The sequence below is a fragment of the Antechinus flavipes genome, chromosome 3, assembly GCF_016432865.1.
Source record: "Antechinus flavipes isolate AdamAnt ecotype Samford, QLD, Australia chromosome 3, AdamAnt_v2, whole genome shotgun sequence".
Lineage (NCBI taxonomy): Eukaryota > Metazoa > Chordata > Mammalia > Dasyuromorphia > Dasyuridae > Antechinus > Antechinus flavipes.
This window is the reverse complement of record NC_067400.1, coordinates 373,094,430-373,120,390: the sequence shown is the minus strand read 5'-3', so window position 1 is coordinate 373,120,390 and position 25,961 is coordinate 373,094,430. Positions and strand designations below refer to the sequence as shown.

General features: G+C 34.4%; 1 long non-coding RNA gene across 1 annotated transcript in view; it reads right to left on the bottom strand.

The window, feature by feature from the left end:
* Positions 1-11,069: 11,069 nt before the first annotated feature.
* Positions 11,070-25,961, bottom strand: part of LOC127554381 (uncharacterized) — a 36,820-nt gene continuing 21,928 nt past the window's right edge. The window contains exon 2 of the long non-coding RNA XR_007951964.1: positions 11,070-11,256. This is a non-coding gene — a long non-coding RNA (uncharacterized LOC127554381). The remainder of the gene's footprint in view (positions 11,257-25,961) is intronic.

Below are 25,961 nucleotides of genomic sequence, written 5' to 3'. Positions count from 1 at the left end.
ATATTACAATTCCTATAAATATATTACACAATACTTGTAACTCATTAGAACATTCTCATTATTATGGCAGTTAGGAGTATATATAGACAGAAAGCACAGGTTGAATATGAAAAGATAATATCTTTTTAAAAAAATGATAAAATTAAGGAGTGAAAGAGAAATGTACTGGGAGGAAGGGAAAGGGAGAAAAGGAATGGATGATTTATCCATCATAAAAAAGAGGCAAGAAAAAGTTTTTACAGTGGAGGGGAAGAAAGGAAGGAGAGAGGGAATAAGTAAACCTTACTCTCATCAGAATTGGCTAAAATGGGAAATAACATACATGATCAATAGAGGTATTGAAATCTATCTTACTCTGCAAGAAAATAGAAGGAGAATGAGATATGGGAAGGGGGAGAGGGTGATTAAAAAAGAGGGTATATTGGGGTAAGGAGTGATAAGTAGCAAAACACTTTTGAGTATGGACATAATGAAAGGAGAGAGAATACATGAGGGAAAATAAAATTAGCAATAATAATTTTTTTAAAAAGTTTCAAAGCAAGTTTCTCTAATGGAATATTATTGTTTTCTGGCAAATGATGAGCATGATGCTCTCAGATTAAAAAAAAAAACTGTAAAGTCCTCCATGAACAAAGTAAAATATACTGTATACAACATAATAGCAATATTCTGGGATGACCAGTTGTAAACGACTTTGTTATTCTCAGTAGTACAATCATCCACACCTACTCTGATGAAAAATCTTATCTATACACAGAGAAGGAACTGATTGAGTCTGAATACAGATCAAAGCATTCTATATTTCTTCCTTTATTTTTAACTTAATTTTTCTTGAGGATTTTTATTTTCATTGGGATGGGAGATCTATGTTTTCTTTTACAACATGATTTTTACAGAAATGTTTTACATAAACTCATGTGTGGTTTCTTAATTGTGGTTGGCAATAAGGGAGAAAACTTAGGATTCAAAAATCTTAAAAACAAATGAAAAGAATTGTTTTGAATGTAACTGGGGAAAAACATTAAGTCAAAAAAATAAAATACCTAAAGAAATGAAAAAATTAAAGTGAATATTAAATTTTTGACATAATTGGGGAAAAATAAAAGACTAAATAAATCATTTAAAAAACAGTAGACTATGTTGGATTTATGTCAATAATGCAGTAGTGACTTAATATTAGGAAATGTATAAATATAATATGTAATATTAATAATCAGCTAATAAAATTAGCTGTTCATCTCAATAGATACAAATTAAAAAAAAAAAACCCAGACAAACTATGCCATGTAGTTATTTCAGAAACAAATAGCACAGAATCAAATGGACCTTTCCATAATATGAGAAAGTTTCTATCTTTTAACCAAGAGCCAGTATTATGTATCCATTGAATTATTTTTTCTCAATTACATATTAAAACTATTTTAACATTTTTTCATATGCTTAGACAAATGACTCACTGTGATTTTTTTCTTGGTTTCCTAATTGGGATTTGATATGGCATATTTTCTAGATTTTTTTGGAGTCAGGATGAAAGGGGTGGAGCAAAAAGAGCTCATTCTCCTTTTTTTCTGCTACTAAATCAATTAATAAACATTTATTAAGGGTTTACTATGTTTCAGAGACTATGCTAAAGGATGGAGATTAAAACAAAAAAAAAAAAAGGAGGGTGCAAAAAAACAGTCTCTACCATTCAAAGAGCCTACAATCAAATGGGGAAACAACAAACATGCAAATAAGCTATAATCAAGATAAATAACACATAATTAACAGAGGAATAATACTAGAATTAAGAGGGGATGGGAAAGACTTTCTGTAAAAGATGAGATTTTTGTTAGGACTTAAAGAAAGTAATACTAAATAATACATACTATATAGTACACTATGTAGTATACTAGATAAATAGTCTGAGAGCATCCCAGACATGAGAGATAAGCAGAGATACTGTCAAGAAGTGAGAGATAGAGTATGTTCTTCACCAAATAGCAAGAAGACCAGTATCATTACATCAAAAATCATGTGGTAGAGAGTAAAGTGTAAGAAGACTGGAAAAGTAAGAGAGAACAATGTTATTAAAAGCTCTGAAGATCAAGAAAATTTACTCCATAATCTTTGCTCTGCTTCCCTCCAATGATGTCTTTATTGTCAAATCCAGGGACCATTTTTCAGATCTCATTCATCTAAACCTCTATAGCTTTCAATACTGTCAGTCCCTTCCCTTCCCTTTCCTTCCCTTCCCTTCCCTTCCCTTCCCTTTCCTTCTCTTCCCTTCCCTTCCCTTCCCTTCCCTTGATACTCTTTTCTCCCTAGGTATTCATGATCCTAATATATCCTGATTTTCTTCTTACTTTCTAACTTAGTTATCTTGGAGGAATTTTTATCCAGATCATGCCCATTTAAGGATTCCCCCCCAGCATCTTTCTCTTTTCCTTCTGTACTATTTCACTTGGTAATCTCAGCAGCTCCCCTAGAGTCAATTATCATTTCTATTCAGATGATTCTCAGATCTACTTATCCAGCCCTGACATCTCTTTAAACCTCTTATCTCACCATTCCAATCATTTTTTAAAACGTGATGTCTCCTAGACATCTTTTAACTCAACATGATGAAAACTCATTAATATTTTCCCCAAACCTTCCCCCATTCCAGGCTTCACTATTATGTCTAAGAATACTATCATCCTCTCAGTCACTTAAATTTGTAATCCACGTACTATTTTAGACGTCTTTCTTACTCTTTCACCCCAGATACAATTTTTTTTTTGTCAAGTCCTACCAATTGTACCTTCATAACATCTCCCAAATATGCTCCATTCTCTCCTGTGACACTGCCATCACTCTGGTGGTGTCACTTCTCTCAAACACCTCAGGTCTGGATTCTTGCTGCTGATTGGTCTTCCTGTCTCAAATCCCCTCACTCCCATTCCCTCCTCACTCCAATACATCCCCCACTAAGCTATTAAAGTGATCTCCCTGTTATTCAATAAACAGTAGTGGTTCCCTATTCTGGCTGGCATTCCAAGCCCTTCATAACCGGATTCCTCCCTACATCACCAACCTTTTTTATATACCTTATTCCCTCCCATACACTCAGAGCTAAAGATACTCTTTGATGTTCCTGAAAGTGAAAACTCCATCTCCCGATTTCAAGTGTTTTCATTGGCTGTTTTCCATGCCTGAGACACTTGTTTCATCTTTGTCTCCTAGCTTCTCTGACTTCCTTCAAGACCTAGCCAAAATTCCCTCTTCTATGAGAAGTTAATACTACTTAATGCTAGTGTCTTTTCTTTATTGATTATCTCCAATTTATCCTCTATGCATCTTGTTTGTAATTGTTTGCATACTCCCTTCCTCGTTGAGAGTGAGCTTCTTGGGAGAAGAGAAGATCTTTTCTTTTTCCTTTTCTTGGTATCCCTAATACTTAGCCTGTATCTAGCATATATTATATACTAAATAAATTCTTACTATTTATCCTGCAATTCTCTTAACCCATGGCATTTCTTCATTATATTAGGTGTTTTCTTATACGAGTTTGTTTATTCTATCTCTTTACAGATGGCCAATGAAGAGCCTTATACCACTTCCTCTGTCTTGCTGATTTCTTCAAACTTTTCCTCATTGTATAATTGCTTTAGTAGTCACCCTAACCTTATAATGCAGGGCACAAGTTGGAAGTAAAGAACTGAAAGATATCACATTGAAATCTGAGTCTTCATCATAGAGAAAGCCCAGATGATAAAACCTTCTGCTTACCACTCCCCCCATCCCCCATCAATATCCATCTACCTATCTTGGTTGAGACATGATCCTGAAATGCAACATCATGAATAAGATAGGATTCAGAGCAGCAATTGTCAAGGGTCATTGTGGGCACTAAGTAGCATAATTCCAACAGGGATAGGTGCCAAAGTAGATGTCAAGGGGGCCTGCCTTCAGCATTTCCCCTGATCACTACTGGTTCCAAGTAGATCAAACAGAGATCCAGATATAATATCATTTTCTTTTTTGGTTTTGTTTAGTTCCCCATGGATATTTCTTTATTCTATATTTCCTTGATTATTGATCTCTTTTATTTTATTTTTGATTATTGATTTTTTATTTTAATCAGTACAATTTATTATTATCTTTAATGTAGTTTGAAAGCAAACTGGGTTTGGCTAGAAACTTTCCCAATGACTTCTTTATAAGAAGTCCTAAGTTTCCCTTAAACCAAGGAGATGGTAGTATTATTTGTTTTTGTTCTGGTTTTTAAATAAATTTAAAATTAGAAAGGAACTAGGAAATCATCTAGTTCAATCCTTCTTTTGATTGGTGAGAGAAACAAAGAAAGCTTAAATTACTTACTATGGTCATTCAGGGAATAAACATTTATTAAGTATCTACTAAGTATCAGATGCTGCTTGTGCTAAATCCTAGGGATGTGAAGAAAGACAAAAAATAATTTGTTCTCAATGAGTTCTCAATCTAATGGGAGAGGAAGAAAGAAGCAAAAAAAAAAAAAAAATACAGAAGAAAGCAGCAAAACCAGCAGATTCATGGTCAGGTCCCCACAGTCCAAATCCAGAGTTCTTCCCCTATTTCCATCTCTCTCTGGTATTTATGCTCAAATAGAAATTGAAAGCTTCTTCTACTACAACTATATCTCTTTGAACACACTGAAATATGCTAGAAGGATATATTAAAAGGAATTTATATAAAAGAAGAATAAAATAATAAATTCTTCTGGGAAAATGGAGATATATATACTATAGTAAGAACAAGAAATGGCTTGATGAATGCTTTTTTTTTTTTTAACAAATTTAACACAATCCCCAATATCAGCTTTAATTTTTGATTTTGCATTCATATTTTTAAAATGACTCCATCATAACAAGTATGGAGATTCCTAGCATCATTTGTCAGATTGTGAACCACCTCAGATTTGACTGAATGGTTTATGGCTGCCTCCTAGCAAAAACCAATAGCTTTCAATACATGAAAGATTTAAGGGATATGACTTAGATACTCTCTCCAAAGCTACAAATGTAAATATCTAAATTTCATATCTTTAGGGCAGAAAAAAATATAAATTTACTCTAACATCTCCTGATTTCAATTTTTTTTTTTTCTTTCTGGATAACCAGACTAGATAAGTACCCCAAATCCTCAGCATGTTTTAGCAACATGATTTAAATTCAGTTTAAACGTGTTTTAGTCATGTCACTGGAATCCTGGGGCCATTATCACTGAAGACTTAAGATCTGCTGGTGGTAGTTTAACTCCTGCAGAATTTAGGGGAAGAGCAGATTTGGGGAAGGGGAAAAAAGCAGAAATTAATAACCTGATTGAGATTTCAGTCCATTAGCAGCCATGAGCTTGCCAGTTTTTTACTGCAGCATTTGACAACGCTTGAAGTCAGAGATTAAGGCATATCTCCTGAGGAAGGAAAAGAACAGGAGCTTCCACATTCCAATACAAATCTTTTTTTAAAATTATTTTGAAACTACTAGCCCACACAGTTGCACTGACTTTTGGGTCATGGTAAAGGTTGCAGCTATGTTTTTGACCTATACCAAACTACATTCTTCATAATACCCTTGTAGGCAACAAATCAAAAGAAAAGAATATAGGAAGGAGAGAGGAAATTATATATATAATATACACAGAAATATATATATATGTAAATATATATATTTCTGTGTATACATATATATATATTTCTGTGTATACACACACATATATACACACTTTTGAAACTGTGCATCACAGAGCCTGTTTTAGAATGTTAATGCTACAACAAAACTTTATCATAATTTAGCAAGATTTTTATTTTTAAAAAATAATGGGTTTTTTTTTGGTTCTTGATAGTTGAATTGCATGTAATATTCCATTTATACAAAAAACTCCTAATGTGCAAACTTGGCCAAGGTTGAAGTAGCATTCTTGTATCCTATACTTTTCTGTATCAAATGACTATTGATCACTTTTGCCTTTTACACTCCAAACAGAAAAATATATTTAATACCTTTTCCCCTTTGAGAAAGCAATCCTGCAAAAGATAAAAAAAAAAATTGGGGAGATTTCCACAACTAGGAAAAATAAGAGAAATTATAATGTAAAACTATACTCACTTCTTTAATAATATTAAGCTTTTTTTAGGTGGAATTGTTTTTGTTTTTCCTTTGTCCTGGTGGTTGTTATTTAGACTTATACCTGTAATATTATATTTATAGAAAGCACTTCCCATTGTTCAAATTTCTCCTAGCAGCATAGCAACTGCTCAGCTACTTGGGGCACTGAGAGTTAGGACTTTCTATGGACTACACAAACAGTATGTGTTAAGAGTCATGACTTCAACCCAAGTTTTCCTTACTCCATAAACACTTTGTGTACATTATATTGTACTGTCTGTGGTAATAGTTAATCTAAATATTCTAAATATCTTTGGGACAAAATCAGAGTGATTATACAAGGATGAGAATGTCAGCAGTTGACAGAAGTTCTGAGATCGCATAAAAGAAAAGAAATTAAAAAAAAAAAACTGTTGGGTAAAAGAATTCAAACTTCACATCTCAGATACCTAAGCATATGAGTGTTATAAAAATCAACTTATAAAGATACCTTTCACATTTTAGCCAATAAAATTCCTAGAGAATCATACATTTAGGGCTGTGTGTGTGAGCATGTGTGTGTATGTGAGCGTGACTTTGTATGTATGTATGTAGGGGGGGGGTTGCTCCCACATGTGCATCCTGAACCATCTAGATTAGCTATCTACATTAATCAAATTTACCAGATAAATGTTTTATATGCTATTTTGTTTCTCCCAATGTAGAGAAACAGCTAATGAAATTATTAAAATGGGCAATCCAAATGACTACTCGGTATATCTACTAGTTCCTTAGCAAATATTGACTTAACTATAATTATTTCCATTACCTAATGTATGCTCAAAAGATACTTTTTGATTGAGTGATATTTCCCAGAAGTAATATATATACTACTAAAGAATTAGAATACTGGATAGCCTAGGAAATAGCATATTTCAAATCAATTCAAGAAGCATTTTCTAAGTACCTATTCAGAGTATGATACTCTACAAGGTGTTTATACTTTTAATATGATTCAGAGTGTGGGAGAATCAACCACAATATTCTGTTGCTATTTGATGGTCCATTTGAAATATACTTTAACTTGAGTAATTATGAACCCCATAGGAATTAAAATCAATTAAATTCCAGTGTTTCTGTCACTAATCAATGAAATAAACATGAACAAGTTATTTAATATCCCCCAAATCTAAATTTCTTCACCTGTAAAATGCAAAATATAGTCTAGAAGAATTTTAAGGTTCATTCTGACTGGAAAATGCTGTGATACATCAAATAGTACAAAGGAAGGGAATGGATTGCTACTATATTGAAATAGCATTTTTAGAGAACATTTTAGAGAACTTTGATTACTGCCTTATGCATTTAGATACGCAAGGTTTTCATTGCTTTCTGAGATAGAAATAAACATTTGGGCATTATCTACCAAACCATGATGATTTTTATTTTTTTTTCTTTTAATATGAATGGCTTAGACCAGGTCTTGAGTTCCTTAGGCCCCTTCTTCATCCCATAAACACAAATAAGCATGTATCAATATAAGGAATTCTTATTCTTCCAGAAATACACAGTCAAGACACAAGTCCTTGAATATAAACTCAAATTGTTAGGTTCTGAAAAAGTCACACCAACTCTCACAACTGGAAAAAAGCAAAAAGTATTTCAATTGTCATAGGTCTTTAATAGATATCCACCTCCTAGACAGGTAGGTACAAGGTGATGATACTTTTAATATGAGTGAGAGTGTGGGAGAACCAACTATAATATTCTGTTTCTATTGCTGGGATGAAGACTGAAAGGTAAAAGGCAGTTTAAGTCTCTCTCTAAATATATTGAGGTTTGTAGTTTTGATTCATCTTGCTAATCAGGTGTCCTTCTCCAAACAGCTAATACAGACCAGGTTTCATGAGCAGAGGGATTTTCAGACAAACTTAGAAATGTGAGTGAGCACTTTTCTGTTTCACATAATTTGCAAGCATTCTTCCTGCGGTACAAGTATTTGGTTTAATATTATGTTGAAGTAGGGATAAATAGTCAGATTGAATCACCAGCACCATGGCATATTCCTGGTTTTCTCAGATTTACCAAGTAATCCCTCATCTGATGTCAAACTGTCCCAATTGAGTGTCTACCACTAATACAGTTTAGGATTGTTGGAAACAACACCTGGTGTAGAGCTATTTACTTGATGGGATAGGGGCATTCACTTAATTGTAACTATAAATGAGTCTCTGGGCATTTTTAAAGAAATACTAATATTTCTCTAATTTCTAGTATAATTTGCAATGACTTTTCATTTATCATTACTCTTTCCCCGAGACTTAATACTCCAAGTTCCTCTGTGTTCATCTCTCCTTGTAAAGAACACAAGGGAGTCAGAATCTTGTCTTTCATATAAAGAACCTAACCAGGATTTTTCATTACAATCTTCCATTACTGTTAGCACTAAACAAAGGATGACCAAGATTTAGAGCAAAGGCCTACTCCCTAAAGCATACAATTTTCTTTATACTGTATAACCTGATAATTCCTATTTATAATAGGAAATAAATTCCTATTTCTAGGAAATGACAATTTCCTTTTGTTATGCTGAAATTTAGCAATCCTAAATTCCTCATTCTTTCAGTCTCAGCCACAAACTCACTCTTATTTCCATGCAAAGGATCCTGACATTTTTTTTTCATACAAGCTGATCTGACTCATTCAGATTTCATTCTTCCCACTGACTCTCAGGACAGTTCTTAATCTAGATTCCTTTCACCAAACCTACTGGCTAAATTGTTACCACATCTCTTACGTTAGCCATTAAAGAAAACCCCAGCATTTCTTAAATAAGTGGGGAGACTAATTTCTGTTGAGGGGATCTCAAAAGTGATGGACATATAACTAAAGCTCCACCTTATCAATAACCCTAGACTATCAAGATCTATACTATATCAATATGGCAGGGGAAAAAAAACCTCTGATTTCTAACAGGTTTTTCTAAAGAAATCTTTAAAAATTTCTTTTTAATCCTTAGTTGAAAAAGATAATTTATTTTAGGCTAAGATTTTGCATAGCACCGTTTGTTTTTGTTATGTCAGAAGCTTGTTAAACTCCTTGTTTCAGTAATAAATGCTTTAAAAACTGGTCAGTTTTTGGAAAAATTGTGTGCTTTTGGAAATATGTGTGAAAATTCTATTGATCTTTGCAACACTATAGATAGAATACTATATTTGGGAGTCAGGCATATCTGAATTCAAATCGTTCCCCAGACACTTACTATATGTATGCACCTCACAAATCACTTAATCTCTGTGTACCTCCATCTTCTCATTTGTAAAATGGAAATTTCCCACAGGGTTCTGTGGGAATCAAATATGGTAATATCTGTAAAATAGTTTACAAATTTTAAAAGGCTGTCATTTCTAGCTATCATCACTGCTTTTTCTTATTATTATTGGGGATTGTTGAATATTTGCAAAAATAGAGAAATTTTCGGTCATATTAAGATCAGAGAAAAGTCTTTCCACCTCACAAATAAATTGTTTATATAGTGGTTTTGTGTGTGTTTACAATGGGGGAGAAGGGTAAAGATCGTTAAGGTAAAAATGGCCAGATCATAGACTTTGGTCTTTTAAAAAAATAAGGGATTCAATTATGGAATAAAGTGCTCAAAATGTATATACAACTTAGAGTAGAATAGAAATAAACAGTTTATTAACCTCCATAATACAGATGGAAATGATGGAAAACTCCTCAAGGAAGGCATTTAGGCTTTTTTTTTTTTTTTACAAAGAGGTAGAAAATAAAGTAAATTCACATTCCTCCTTCAAGCAGCCTCTTAAGAAGCCATGAGTCAATTACTATTCTATTTATTTGTGACTTGTGCTTGTAAGTAGAGAAACTCTCAAAAGCTCAGCTGCTTAAATGTATCTTTTATTTCATTGATTTGGCTGTTCCTTTATAATGAGTTAAGAATCAGTGTCCTAGAGCTCCTCAGGGCTGCTTTGTACTTAGGTGGAAATAGTGTCAATCTTTAGTTCGTGTTAAACAAGTTGCAAGAATGGTCTCCACACCTTTTAAGGAAAAATTTACCCAACTTATCTGGATAGAAGAGTTTGGATACTGCAATACTTCCTATGATGTACATCACAACTCATTCATGTCTGTCCACATTGTGTAATTTCTTACTGCTGAATGGAGAAGGCCCTGGGTTCCAGAAGATTATGCCAATGAAAAATGGAAGAAAGGATATATTAAGTACTGACTATGTGCCAAGAACTATGTCAGACTTTTCAAATATTATACCACTTGTTCCTCACAACAGCCCTGTGAGATTCATGATATTATTAGCCCCATTTTACAGATGAGGAAACTGAGGTAGAAATTGGTTAAGTTGCTGAGGATAAAACAACTAATAAGTGTTTGAGGCTGGCTTTGAGCTCAAGTCTTTCTGAGCAGTTCTTTCTCCATTGTACCACCTATCTTCCTTTTGTTTTATCAAATTCTTCCATGAGGAAAAGGCTAAGCAAGATCCTGGCAAAAATAAATAAAATTTTTGATGACTAGTTTAGCAAGTTTGGAGGGGCTTTTGATTGGTAGGTTAGCTCCTAATGGATAAATTATTGACTAAGGCAAACCAGGAAACAAAGGTGGAAAATCAATCACTTTTAATATTGTACCACTTTCTAGCTTAGAAATTACTTGGAAACATGTTAAAATAAGAGATAGACATTTATTAATTCCCTATTTTCACATTAACTATAGAATGTATGCTCTTTAAGGGTAGTAAGTTCCATTTTTGACCTTGTATCCCTAGTGCCCGGTACAATGTCTAGTATGTATTGGGTATTTAATAAATGTCTGATAAATTTAATTGAACTGAATTATATACTGGATTAAATTAGCAGAACTAAAATGAAAGAAATTTCATGTCTAATGTATCTCTCTTTACTAAACACATTGAATAAATGTCTAGAACTTCAAAAACACATTGCTATATGGAATAAACATTCATAAAAATAAACACTGCTTGGAGAATTATGAAATCTGTATCCAGACATCTCTTCATATTCAATTCTTCTGGCATCTTCACCGGTTTCTTTGAATTTCCCAGTTCTCTCAGTGATAAAATTGAAAATTGTAGGTTAAAAGTGAAACATTGGACAGGAAATCAGTTGGAAAAAATCTAGAGGAAAAAAAGTAAAGAATGTAGTGAGTGATTTGGGGTTGTTCCAAGCCTGTTTCTTATAGTCACTCTTCCCTAAAAGCATCCTGTGGAAGCATGTTACATGCCAAAGGAAAGGGCTATAACACAATGGGACATATTTTCAGTAACTCAAAGCAGCACTGATCTCAAAGTAAATGCAAGCAATGATCATAAGTAAGAGAAAAAGAGCATGAGAACATTTGTTGTGAATTGATTAATTTCAATGAATTTGGAGCACCACTGAAAGCTGAGCTGTACTTGACCGCCCTATCCCCTGTCTTCTTTACTTACATGTAGAAGAAAATGTCTCAGAGTATAACTATTAGGTGGCTTTGTGGTGTTAGGTTAGTATGCCAGTCTGAGGTTAGAGAAGAGATGGGATCCCAAGCCCTGGGCTTTGTATCATATAGCATTGTATTTTTGATGCTGTAGTTAAGGGTCAATTACTGTTTCCATTATAAACCCTGTTTTTCAAGGTTTTATTGCTCACCAATTTTCAGCTTGGTATGCAAGTTACATGGATACACAAGTTTTAAAAATAGCTCAAATTGGGCAGTGCCATTTTTAGACATCAGGCAGTAAAATGCTTACTGGATTCAGATTGTTTTAGACATTTTTGATCTAAAACTTTGTTCTACCTTCAAGATATATTGACACGTCCCTTTTTGCACATGCACACAAACTCATACATCATTGGTATATACAAAGCAGAGATAGAAGAAGATCTAAAGGTAAGAGAAAATGCAAACTTTAAAACTTTTGTTTTCTTTTATTTGAATCAGTGAAGAATAAATATAAATAGGGTAGGAAAGTTAATGTCCTTTAAATCAAGTAGTCAACATGTATGTATTGAGCATTTATGATATGCCCTGAATTGAGCTATATAATATGCAATTTTTTTAAAAATCCATAAGGCATGGTTACTCTTCACATGGTCTTTATAATTTAAATACAGAGATAAGACAATCATGAAATAAATAGGATTATTTTGAATTATAGATTTATATAAGTATTAATTGTACAGCAATTAATTTTGGTTCTTATAGATAAATGATTATTTATACTTATTTATACTTCCCTCCACTCTGTAGAAGAGTTGAAGAAGGTTGCATATGCTACAGATTCTATCTTGGGTAGTTTTAAGGTTGGTGTTTGGTATAATGGATAAAGCACTAGGCTTGAGGGCAAGAAAAATTAGGTTTAAATTTTATCTTAGCTATTTCTTGTTATGTGAAACTATTGTCACTGGCAAACTATTGTCTCCCAGATAATTTATCTATAAAATGAGGGAGTTGAACTCTATGATGTCTAAGGCCCTTTGCAGCTCTACTATGATCTAAGTATAACTTCCACAGGAAGCTTATTAATTTTTGTCTTTATTATAAGGGAAGATTTCATTGTATAGGGTAATATGGGAGAACAGTGGAAATGATTACAGCTTAAAATAAAAAGCATTAATAAAACTTTTTATGTGTGGCATATGCAATTAGATAATAGAACAGCATATAGTAAATTTGAAAAGGATATGTGAATAAGTCTGCAATATTTTGGTGTCCCTCAGGGAGAAAAAAAAGTTTTCTAGCATTAGAGCAAAAATTCTCCATATAGAAAAATCTCAATTCTATCTCCTTCTCCTAACCCCACCATGCAGATAATTATTTTCCATTCAGGGCCAGCATCAAGAACTGCCTATCAAAAGGCTTGCAGGACATTTTCAACTGAATCTAAAATAAAACTTGCTCAAAACAGAATTTACTTTAACTAAAACCTACTTCTCTTATTTCTCTATCTCTACGGAAGGCCCTGCTCTCCTTCCACACAAAGAACTTTATTCAACAATACTCTGTCAGTTGACAAGCCACCAGGCAATGGCTCTACCAGAGTGTAGGACCTTGAGTCAAGAAGACTCAACTCTCCCAATTCGAATCTGGTCTCAGATCACTAGCTGTGTGATCCTGGACAAGTTAACCCTATTTGCCTCAATTTCCTCATCTATAAAATGATCTAGAGGAAGAAATGACAAACCATTCCAGTGTCTTTGCCAAGAAACCTCCAAACGAGGTCAAGAAGAGTTGGACACCACTGAAAGGACTGAACAATAATTCATTTGCCTTTGAGCTATTTTTCAATCTTCTCCTTATCTCTCCTCAAAAAAACAGGACCCATATCCAGGGTCTCACCTTTTTTTTTTTTTTTTTCTGGACTATTGCAATAGCTTCTTAAGATCTCTGTGCCTTTGGATGTCTTCCCTCTTTGATCCATCCTCCACATAGCTGCCAAATTGATGACCTGATAATGATGCTTATCAGCTTGCTTGAAAAAGTCCAATGGCTTCCTTTTGCCTCTAGGACTAATAAGTCCCTTACAGTTTGTCTCCAATTTATTATTCCAGTTTGATTATGTGTTACTACCCTTATTATGTACCAAACATGGTGTTAAGTGCTGGGAATATAGATACAAAAGCAAATTTTTTCTTCCTCCTTTCCTTCTATTCTAAAAGTAGGAGACTTGAGAAGGGCAAATGAGTAAAATCACTGGGAGTAGATTGACACTTCCTCCCCTTCTAGGAGGAAATGTAAACTTGATTTGATCATAATTAGAACTATAATTCCCTTGCTAGTCAGTTTCAGTTCAGTTCCCTTTGGTCTTCTGCTCTGCTCTATTTGCTGATGACCCATTGTACTTCAGTGTAAATAGTAGCTTGGGTATCCTCCTGCATCTTGGCCCTGATCTTAGTAGGCACAGAGTAAACATTTGTTAATTGACTGATGTATTTTCTCCCTAGTTTTGGCAACAAATACCACTGCAATATTGATAGTCTGATATATCTCCAAATGGAAGTGGCCCTTGAAAAAAAATGACTTCTAAGACAAGGTTTCAACTGTTAACCTATTAAATGGAAGTGTCTCATATTCTGAAGGAGTGAATTCAAGGTCAATGCAAGCGTCCTTACAATGTCCTGGGAGATGGTTTTAAAGTTTCTCTTTTTAATCGACTTTTGCTAAGAGTAACAGAGGTACTATAAAAAAGGACAGTAAAAGAAGCTTGTTTTCCCCATTACTAAACTTAATACAAATATTTCAAAGTGCATCTTCCCTAGATTTCAAACAGTTTTCTTCTTTAAAATATGATTATTTGTGTGTGTGTGTGTGTGTGTGTGTGTGTGTGTGTGTGTGTGTGAAAGGTGGGGGTTGTATAGGAGTCAATTCTCACAGAACAAAGATGTAATCAAGAAGGCTAAAGAATGTTAGGGCAATTTCTTTAACCAAAGATATATAAAGTAGGAATTAAACATGCATCTCAGCACTTAATTTGGTTGTTGTACAAAGGAATGTCAATGTGTGATTATAATAAACAAAAATAACCTTCTATCTCTGCATCTCCAGAAGGTCTTAGCATAAGAAGGAAGATTACAGTCTATACATGGGCACACCTCTATTCAAGTATTAATTTGGAGCACCAGAGTAACTCCCTTATCAATTAATAGATTAACTATGTCACCTACGTGACATTCTCTGAGGACAGCATCTTCCCCTTTCATTTTGGGATCTGAGTAAAGTCACCACTTACCCTCAGATCATGTTTTTGTGAACAGCTACAGAGCAACTTTCTTTAAAGCTATCAAAGCTTTCCTCATTATCCTTTATGGGCTGTGCAGAAAATGTCTCAACTATTAGACATTTAACTGGAGTGCAGTAGAATCTGTTTGTTGGCCCCCTCCGGTTCCTTGGGTAAAAGCTCTGTTCATAATCAGTTTCTGTTTTTTTTTTTTTTTTTAATGACCCTCAAGAGGTCCCTTCTGGTACACTTCAGTTCCCTTTTTAGTGTCCCATTGATTTTACAGACTTTAGGAACTTGTCCTTAACCTTCTCCATTCCCACTGGTTCTCTCTTTTGAATGCTGAGGGAACACTTTGTTACTCCATACATTGAGACTGTAATATCTTGAGAACTAACACACCATTTGTAATGGTACAGTTTACAATAGCATTTCCTCCAGAAAGGGGTCGTTCTGTCAGAGAGAGACTCACTCTTTCTACACCCCATTTTCTTACAGAACTAAAAGCAACACCCATGTTTCTTGTCAAAAATAAAATAAATAAAATGGAGTAGCAATCATAACATATAAATGATATTTTATGTCCCCAGAGTGAATACAAGACAGTAATTCACTCAAAGAGCTCTGCCAATGGCATGAATTATGAATGGCAGTAGGACTCAAAGAGGGAATTCCTACATGGATTTCTTCCTCCTCAGTGTTAATATGAAAATTTCAAAGTCAGAGAGCCTATACTAACTAAAGAGTTGAGATTAAGATGGGAAAAGATTTCCTCTGGATCCGCCCTGCTCTTATTCATCTTTCTAAACAATATAGGGCACCACTGAGTCTATGGAACTTAGAATAGCATGTTGATTTAACTTTGGTATTAATTACTATGATCATAATCAGCATCGTAAACTTGATGGGAATGGTGCTATTTTGTAAGAGCCTATCCTCCCCTACACAGAATAACAAACAAACAAAAAAAGCACTTGAGTTTAAAAAAATCCACAGGAATGGACACTGGAAAAATCAGTTTTAAAAAAAATTACAGGGTTTTGCACAAAGTTTTATATAATAATGATTTTTTTTGATGGGTGGAAAAAACACCAATTTTTGAATCAGAGGCCCTAGGATCCAGTCTCTGAATCCTCAGTCTAGATTTCCTCCAATCTGTCAAATAATCTGTTGATTTATCAATATTAGTATTAGTATTTCATCCAGTAATATAGATTTTATCCCATCCTTTTCTACTCATCCTATCCAGCTCTTCCTTTTGTCTTTGGAATAAGTTCACAGTAAATTCTCTTGATATTACCCATGGAGAACACAGGGTTTTGACAGAATTTGTTTTGCTTTTGCCATATGCCCAGTCCATCTTTTCAAAATCAAATATTTCTTTGCTAATATCCTTTATACTACCTCTTCATAATATACTTCTACTACTATAGGTTACTGTTTATCCTAGTCTTATACTGTTATGTTCACTCATGAAACATTCCCTTGCCTTTTGGCAATTTCAAGTCTTCTTAGATTATAGTATTCTATGGCTCCATATCATCCAACATTTGAAGTATATATAACATTAAAATCATGAGCATTTCTTTAAAAGAGAAGGTATACATGTATATAGGCATTATATAGGTCTACATATATATGTATGTGTATGTATAATAAATCTATAGTCTTCCTTAGTTTGCCATATGAAAAATATAAATATAAATAAAAAAGTATGTATTTTTTTCTTTGTAGATAGCCAATTTCTTTAGATAGAATGTATATCATCTAAGGCAAGTCACTTCATTCTTCAGTTTCCTTATCTTTAATATGAGGAATTACACTAGGCATTCTATAAGGTTGTGTTGTTATTGTTCAGTTGTTCCAGTTGTGTTCAATTCTGCATAATCCTTCATTGGGTTTTTTGGCAAAAATATAAGAGTGGTTTGCCATTTCCTTCTGAAAGTCATTTTGCAGTTGAAAAAACTGAGGCAAATAGAGTTAAGTGACTTGGCCAGGATTGCACAGCTAATAGGTGTCTGAAGCTGGATTTGACTCAAGTCTTCTGACTCCAGACCTGGTGCATCCACTGTGCAACCTAGTTGCCCTATGAGGTAGTATCCATCTCTAAATTCTGTCATTCTATAATGACCTATTCTGAAGGCAATGATGTTCTGGTAAATGTTTAGCAACTAGTTCCCTGGAAGGAAAAAACTGTACTTATGACATACTTTCAAATTCAAATTGCATTATTAATATTCTTCCAACATTTTCTTAAATTTACACAATCAACAAAATAATAATTCAAGTCTTGATTGGTAGTGTTTGCTGATTTCAGTTTTTATGAACCAGTGGGAACTGACTCCAGCATATCATTGGCAGAATGATGTTGATAATTGGAGCTCAAGGGCAAATCATGGAATTTGTAATCTAAGAAGACCTCTAGTTTCATGTATTGCTGAAGGCCATATGGCAGTTACTGGCAGATAAGGGAAGGACTAACAACCAGTTCTACTATATTGCTTCTTCTTTCCCCTAACATTTTTTTTTTTAAATAATAGTAGTTCCCTTTAGTAATCTGAATTAAAATATCACAATCTTATTGTGAGGAAAACTCTTAGAATGGTCTGATCAGAGAAACTATAATTAAAATACCTAAAAGACCTTCAGTTCAATCCCAGGATGTAGTAATTTTACACCCTTGGTTCTATGCTTTTCCCCAGCAAGTTTACTTCTGGGCCTATCACAAAAACATACAGAGGGAATTAGAGGTTGGGAATAAGGTGTAGAGCAAAGCGGGGGATTGTTTTACCCCGCAAATTGGGAGGGAGAAGGAAAGTTACAAGGCAGGAATGTTAAAAAAAAAAAAAAAAAAAAAAAAAATTGAAACAGAATCTTTATCAGGAAGCCTGTATTTGAAGAGCAAGGAAAACTCCACCCAATCTAAGACTCATCTGAATGATTCCAGTTAAGGGCCATACCAAGGAGACAGCTTAAGTCATCTTTGAAATCAGGAAAAGTTGCCCTGCTTGGCTGAGTTTGAATTGAGTGCTCCCGAAGTAACATTTCACAAATAGGGATACACCACCATTCCTCACTGCTCCTTCTAGAAATAGCAACACAATTTAGCAATATTTCATATCGAGACAATTACATTGTAGAATTATTGTAGTCTTAGTGCCTCATTAAAATAAAAAAAAATGTTAAATCCCTGTTTTGTTGAACACAAGAGATGAATAGTAAATATTGATTTAGAATGAATGCAAACATTTCCCTAGGAGTGGATAATTACTGCCTTTCTATGCAAAACACTTATATTTGAAGAAGCACTTCACTTACTTTGCCATGCGGTATACATTCTTTAGTACATTTTAAATTATACGTTGTCCTGGACAGTGTCTGCTCTATAATTTCTTGTGTCTCTACACCAGAGTCAATATGTAATTTTAAACTACAAAGTTTCTGCCAGCAAGGAGAATGGGCTTAACTCTTTCCCTTTGCTGGTCTCACAAATCCATACCAAGTAGTTTGACAAGTGATAGGCTAGATAGATGATCTCAGACACTGCTTGACTTTTAGGTAACAGGATGCCACTGCTAACCATGTACCATTTTACAGGGCAGAGGCTAAATTGGCAATAGGATTTATTTCCTCTAGCCAGCTTAAAACAAGTCCAGAAAGCATGACCTAAAACTTTATCTCCAGAAATTTTAAATGAATCACTTGGGAGTGAAAAAGCTAGTTAGAGACTAGATTGTCACAATCTAGAACACACCTTTTTGAATAAACCTTTGATTATCCTTAGAACAATAAATTTGAGAAAAAGGATTCAATATTACAGATAAAGGAGTAAATTTTAACCCTTTCTTTCTCAGATGTGGTCTCAGGATCTGAGACCTGAATATTTCAGTAATGCTGCATATATAAAATCAGATAAAGTTATTGTGTTGAGGATTTTGTGAGGACTAGGGTGCCAGCCTCAAGTCTACTTTTGTGTAACCTTTGACAAATAATTTTATCTCCCTGGGACTCAGGTTTCTGATCTATAAAATTAAGCAAATTGATTAGTTGGTCTCTTTGGGCCATAAAAAAAATCTATAATTATAATAACTACGTGGGTATTAATACTCAAGTACATTCCTAATAGACATTTAAAGTTAATCACCATTTTCTGAATCTCAGAGTTAGAAGAGACTTGACAAGTCAATTAATTTGACTCATTCCTGAACAAAAGAATCCTCTCTATGACATTTCTGACAAATGGCCTAACTTCAATTTGAAGATTTCCAGAAAGAGGGATCTTCTCTTCCTGGAGCCATATTAATTACTAAGAAGACTTTTCTTATATTGAGTCTCAATCTGCTTGACTGAATCTTCTATTGCTCCTGATTAGCCTATAGATCCATGCATAATCCCACTTTCATAAGAGTGCCTGAAAACATTTGAAGCACTCTGGAAAAGAAGCAATGGTGAGGGGTTTTTTATTTATTTGTTTTTGTTTTTTAAATTTTCTGGGCTAAACAACTCCATTTCTTTCAAGCAATCATTGACCCCTCTGATGTCCTCTTATTTCTATCTTGTTTCTATTAGCAGCTCTTTTGTCTCCCAGAACAAATCCAAATCATCCACTTTTTAACTTGCAAAATACTGTTAATGGAAACATGAAGTATTCAAAACATATGACAAATAGCCTTATAAGCTTATCAGTAAATGTTCTTTAGTATAAAAGCATGAGCAAGATTAAAGTAAATGGGAAAACTGAAGCAGACAGACAAATATTTTTCTAAGGTCATGGAATGAGATAGGAACTAAGTTGGATATGATTAATAGTAGGTATGTCTTAGTTCACCCCATTTGCACTGGGTTTCCCATTGGTGAGTTTCTCCATAGTGTAAGGCAACTGATTTTTGTATGAAGCTTACTAAAATCAATGCAATAACTTTGTAATGATATCGTATATGAACCATGAAACATCAGATAGGAAATTTAAAAATTACAACTTTAGAAAAGACTAAACTAAGAGAAATGAAGGGATTTTTGGTAGATAGAATATGTATTGGATTACACCTAAAATCCATTTTAATTCTGAGTTTTTGTTATTCTACTGTATAGTGATTATTAGTCATTTTATACTCATTTGAAGAAACTTAGCCACAACTTTTCTTTTTTGGCATATTCTAATGGTTATTTTCATGCCCTTGTCTATCACCCTTATTAATGTTTCTATATTTTCCTATATTGCTTTATAATACCTAGAAAACCACATTTATACATGGGCCCTTAGAAAAGTTATCCTAGGCTCATTCTGTGGGTCAATAATAACAAAAAACACAGACCATAAGCTACCATTCATTAGTCTGATATATCAAATAAAAATAAGATATTACTAGAACAATATAGCAACAAAAGAAAAAAAAGCCAGGACTCTTCCCCTCCACCCTAAAACTTATTGAATATACTGTGATGTAACCAATTAGGTAGGTACCAGCAGTGTCCTGATAAATATTTAACAACTATCATTAATTGTCTTATAGGCATTGTCCTAAGTGCTGGAGATACAAAGAAAGGCCAAAGAAATCTCTGCTCTTGAAGAGTCACAGTCTAATAAAGAAGACAGCATGAAAACAACTATATTATATATATATTTTAAAAGCTCTATACAATTATTTGGGAATAATTAACAGAGAAGAGGCCCTAGAATTAAGAAGGATATGGAAATATTTCCTGTAGAAGATAAGATTAAAACTGAAACTTTAAAAAAGATAAGGAAGCAAAAAGGTTAAGATGAGGAAGAACTTTCATGCATAGGAGAGAATCAGCAAGAACTCTTGAAGTCAGGAGATAGAAATTCTTATTTAAGGAAGAACAAAGAGGCCAATTGTCACTAGATTAATTAGAGAGTTTATGATAGGTCAAAGGGTGGGGAAAGAAAGGCATAAGAAAATTGGAAAATAGGTTAAGAAGGGCTTTGAAGACCAAAGAAAGAGATTTTGTTGAGTTTTTATTTTTTTTCTTTTCTTTTTTAAATTTTTATTTAGTTTTTAATTTATAGAATAAAATAATAATCTCCAAAATATAATAAAATTTAACTGCAAATCTATTATGTATAACTTGCTATTCCTTTTAGATATATAATAAAGTTATCATCTAATTTCTCCCCCTTCACTTTCCTTGGCCTTCGAATGGCTAGATCTTCTAAGGATGATCCAAAATTCATGGTTCCAGACAGCTATTTGATTTTAGATTAGAAATTTCCTTTAATTTTCCCTTCACAACAAATTTTCCCCCCTTAAAATATGTAGAAAGCTGCCAAAAGACAAAACAAAACAGGAGGCCCATTCCCCCTTCCCCCAAAAAAGCAAAACAATATGATTTGGGAGGAGACCTTAATCCCAAGTCTTTATACCAGTTGTCCTGGGAGTAAATTTGAGTAAGAATAGAAATTAAGAGAAAAAGATGAAGTAATTCCCCACACTCTCCTCATTCACATTCCTGCCATTATTTTGTGTGCCTTCCACCTTATTGCTTCAATCATATACTATTCTTTACTGTCTCTCACTGCTTAGATTATGAACATGCTTAGTCTACTCTATCCCCAAACAAACAAAGGAACAAGGGAGGAAAAAAGCTTTCCTTGATCCTTTACCATCTTAAACTTTTGACTCTTCTTGTGATTCATTGCTACATTTTTAGAAAGAGTAATTTATATTTTCTGCCTTCATCTTTCCTGACCTCCTTCCCTTCCATTTCTCATCTACTTTTCATTCTTCAGATTTATGAATTTCTAGCACATGTTTTATCCAAACTCACAAATGACTTCCTAGTGCCAAAACCAATAGCCTATTGTTCAATCTTTTTTTTTTTTTTAAATGTGCATTTTCTATAGTACTGATGGGGGAAACCCTGAAACTGTCCTCCTTGAAACTGTCCTTGACTTTTGGAGTGAGCTCTGAAACTCTCCTGACAGGGACCTACCCTTGGGGCAATTAAATGGTTTCATTAAGATTAGCCCAGGACTACTCCCTACTTATCTCTAACTTAAGTGGTCTCATTTAGCTGGAGATCTGGACCTAATATTTTTATTGAGTATCTGCACTCTCTAGTGAGCTGAAAATTAGTCCAGGACCACTCCTACTTAACTCAAACTTAAGTGGAATTATTCAATTGGAAATCTAAGCCTGGGGGCATTGATACAATTGAAGGAATTTCATTCAATTGAAACTTCAGTCTCAGATTTCCTATTAAAAGGCAATTTTGGGCCTCATTTCTTTGTAGAGGCCTAAAAACGGGAATTATGCCATGCCAAGGGACTTCTCTTTGGCATAGCTGCCTGCCAGGACCCTGCCCGCTGTGAAGACATTTTCTTCTCATTATTAATCCCTCTTTATCTCTCTGCCAGGATTTCTCTGCTAGAACCTTTATCTCTCTGTCAGGACCCTGCCACTGAAGAAGTCATCTCCTAGCAAAAGCTGACTTCTCAGTGCCAATAAATTTTCTTTTGCCAGTCTAATATTTCAGGTTTCTGAATTCTTTCACATTGGACTTGCGCCGCTGACCAAGGAGAGGTTCCCACAGCTCTCTGACTGCCAATAACCTCATCAGTACTGCCTCTAGGCTCAATGCTAAATAACATAGAATGAACAGTAGTTACAAAGTAATTTGCCAAAAACAAACAAATAAAACCAAAAAAAAAAAAAAAAAACACAAAAAACTAAAACCCTGTGGTATACTCTTTAAAAAAAGACAAAGTCTATGGCATACTTATAATAGAAATGAGATATGTATATAGGGAACATACGTGATTTTACATGATTTACAATTCTGGACCTCCATGGTCTCAATTTCCTTCCTTTCTCTGGAAGTTCTCCCAAAGTTCATCATGCAATGTGATGTCAATGGAGTTATGTTGCTGCTAGTATGGGTAGCTCCTTGTATAGCACAGCATGCTGGATGAACAGTCCCTCTGGACTAGCTCCTGGTAGGACAGAGTATCTCAGCTAGACTGGTTCATCCATGGTTGAGCTGAGCTAAATAGGTTCCTTGGGCTGGAATGTGTGGGTCTCTTGGCTGCTCAACTACTACGGGTCTGGGACCAACTCACCAGTAGGGCTGATGTACAGCTGTCCTTGAGGTCTCTGCTGTAATACTGGCCCAACAGTACAGTGTGAGAGGGATACTCAGTATCCCTCTTGGATAAGCCCACCTACTAAAATCCTTGGTCTCCTTCTTCAATAGGGAGCTTTGTTGTTCAGTTGTTTCAGTGACTCTTTTGTGACCCCATTTAGAATTTTCTTGGCAAGTATACTAGAATAGTTTCTCATTTCTGCAGCTCAGTTTACAGATAGGAAGCTGAGTCAAACAGGGTTAAGAGCAAACAGCATCACATAGTTAAATGCCTGGGGCCAAATTTGAACTCAAGTTTTCTTGCCTCCAGAATCTCCAGAACCCGGTTATCCCTTGTGCTGCTTAGCTGCCCATTGGCAGCTGCACTTGGGAGCTTTAGTTTCCACCATTTCCTGGCCCTGTTTGGATAAGGTTTTGCCTGTTTCTAGCTTCTATGTGTCACAGTGATCTTTTCAGCAAAGGGCTATAACTCTTAGCCTAAGAGGGGCAGAATTTTCTTCTTGGCTCTGAATTTTGTCAACTCTAAACAAAACGAAGAAGTCTAACTTCCCTGGCTCAACAATTCTTCCTGGTTTGGATCAAATTTGTTTAATAAAGAATAGTTATGGGTGAGTTACATTTTCCAGATTTTATTTGAGGTCTTATACAGGTTGATGGTCTTCAGAAAAAGCATGTAGGCTAGCTGTGTCCTGAGGCAAGCTCAAAGTCTTTGAGATCCTTTCCATATGCAGCTGATAATTAAAGACTTGTTCTAAGGTATGACATACCTCTTTTGAATCTGAAAGAGTTCTTCCATTAATCTGTCCATTAATAAACATTTATTAAGGACCAACTATTTGCCAGTCACAGAGCTAAAAAAGAAAGACAGTCTTTGCATTGAAGAAATTCATAATTTACTGGGGAGAAAGGACACACAAACGTACAGATAGAAACAAAGAAGCTACACCCTAGATAATCATGAAATAATTAAAAGAAGAGAGTTATTGGAAAGAAAATGGACTAGGAAAAGCTTCATGTAGAAGATGGGTTTTTATTTAGGATTTGAAAGAAGCTGTGAGGCACAGCAGAGAAAGCAGAGGATTCAGGGCCTGGAGAAGCCAGAGAAAATGGCATTTGATTTGAGTGTCATTGTTTTTACCCTTCAGATTTTCAGCTTTATTAAATTTAAAGAGGGCATATTCTTACCATTCTAATTATGTCATTTCCTTGCTCAAATATGTTCAGATTCCCTATTGCCTGCATAATAAAATCCTGATTTCCCAGCCTAGCATTCACATCTATATAAGATCTAATTCCAAATTGCTTTTCTAGTTTTTGCTTTCAGTAATTCCCTCGTCATGCCCTTGTCATTTAAGTGGACTGTTCTATAATCTCATCCGAACTTCTTATTGGGTTCCTTGCATCTACTTCTATAGTCATCCATCCCAGGAATAATATTTTACTTTCATTTCATAGCAATTAAAATACTTCAATTTCTCAATTCAATTCAGATCCCACCTTCTCTAATAAACTTTCAATCAGCCAATCATCTAATCACCAAACTTTTTTAAAGAGCTTAACATGTACCAGGTTCTGTGTTAAACATTTGGGATACAAGAGAAAAATGCCTCAAGAAGCTCACATTATATCAGAGAAAACAATGTGTACATAAATAAGTTTATGCAAAACAAATACAATTTTAATTTGGATAAATTTTCCTTGACTTCACCCTTACCCCAGCCATCAGTGAAAATCTCTCTAAATTGTCCATCTGCCTTTTAATGATACACAGTAAGTAGTAAGACAAAGGTATGCTTTATTTCATCATTGAAATATAAGGCATTGAATATATCTTACCTATAGAGGACATTTAATAAAGTTATTGAATTTCATTTTGAATTTTAGATTATCACCCAAAAGAATGTGTGCTATAGTGGAATGGACAATGGGATTTGGAGTAAGATCTTCTCCACTGGCGTTCCCACCCCTTTCACCGAATTTCCAGAATTTCATGCTAAATTTGTTTTTCCATTCTTGTTCCTGCCATCTTCTTGACATTATTGAAACCCTAAATCCTTTGGATAACACAGAATTGTCCCTGGCCAACCTTTCTAGTAGTATTAGTTATACTTTCATTCACAATCGCCATTTCTAGGCTCTCCCTCTGCACCACGACTTAGCAACCTCACTTTTTTGAGGTTCATTCAGAACAGAATAGAGATTCAGATTTTTAGGATACTTTTCCTTCCTTAATAAACTCAATGCCTGGCTCACAATTTTTTCTCTTCCCCAACTTCTACCTTCATATTAAAGGAATTCAGTATATGTTATTGCCTACTCAAATACCCTAATCTCCTCCCCTTCCTGCACACAAAGATGGTTATACCTTTTATTTTGCCATCATCAGAAAATAAATGTTCCACACCCATGTTCAAGAATTCTGAGCTATTTTTTTTTAATTTTAAAATAATTTGTTGCCATTCTACCTTCTTTTTCTGCCTTGCATTCCCAAGTCCTGCTGTTCTTCTCACCTTGACACCTCCAATATCTTGACTTCTCACTTCTTTTCCAGGTTTTCACCCCTAAATATTTACTTCATTCTCTTCCCTTCTCTTTCTTGTCCTTTTTGTGAATCAATAAAATTTACCATGTTCTTTTCTCTTGAGTTCTCTCTTTATCCTATTGGGATCTTGTCTTTTGTACTTTCCCAAGGTCACACGGCTAAGTATTAGGTGTCTGAGGTCACATTTGAACTCAGGTCCTCCTGACTCCAGGGCCAGTATTCTATCCACTGTGCCATCTAGCTGCCCAGTACTTTGAAATCTAAACTTTGAATTTCTCCTATAGTTTATTGTGTTTTCATCCTCAAAACCACTGATGATCCATATATTCCTACTAGTTGTCATCCCCTATCTTTCCTCCCTTTTGTGACTGAATTTCTTAACAAGGCCATCTATAAGTATTTCCATTTTTTTTCTTTTTGTACTCTCTTCCTAACTTTTCCAGTCTGACTCTTTTCAAATAAAATGACCCTCTCCAAAGTT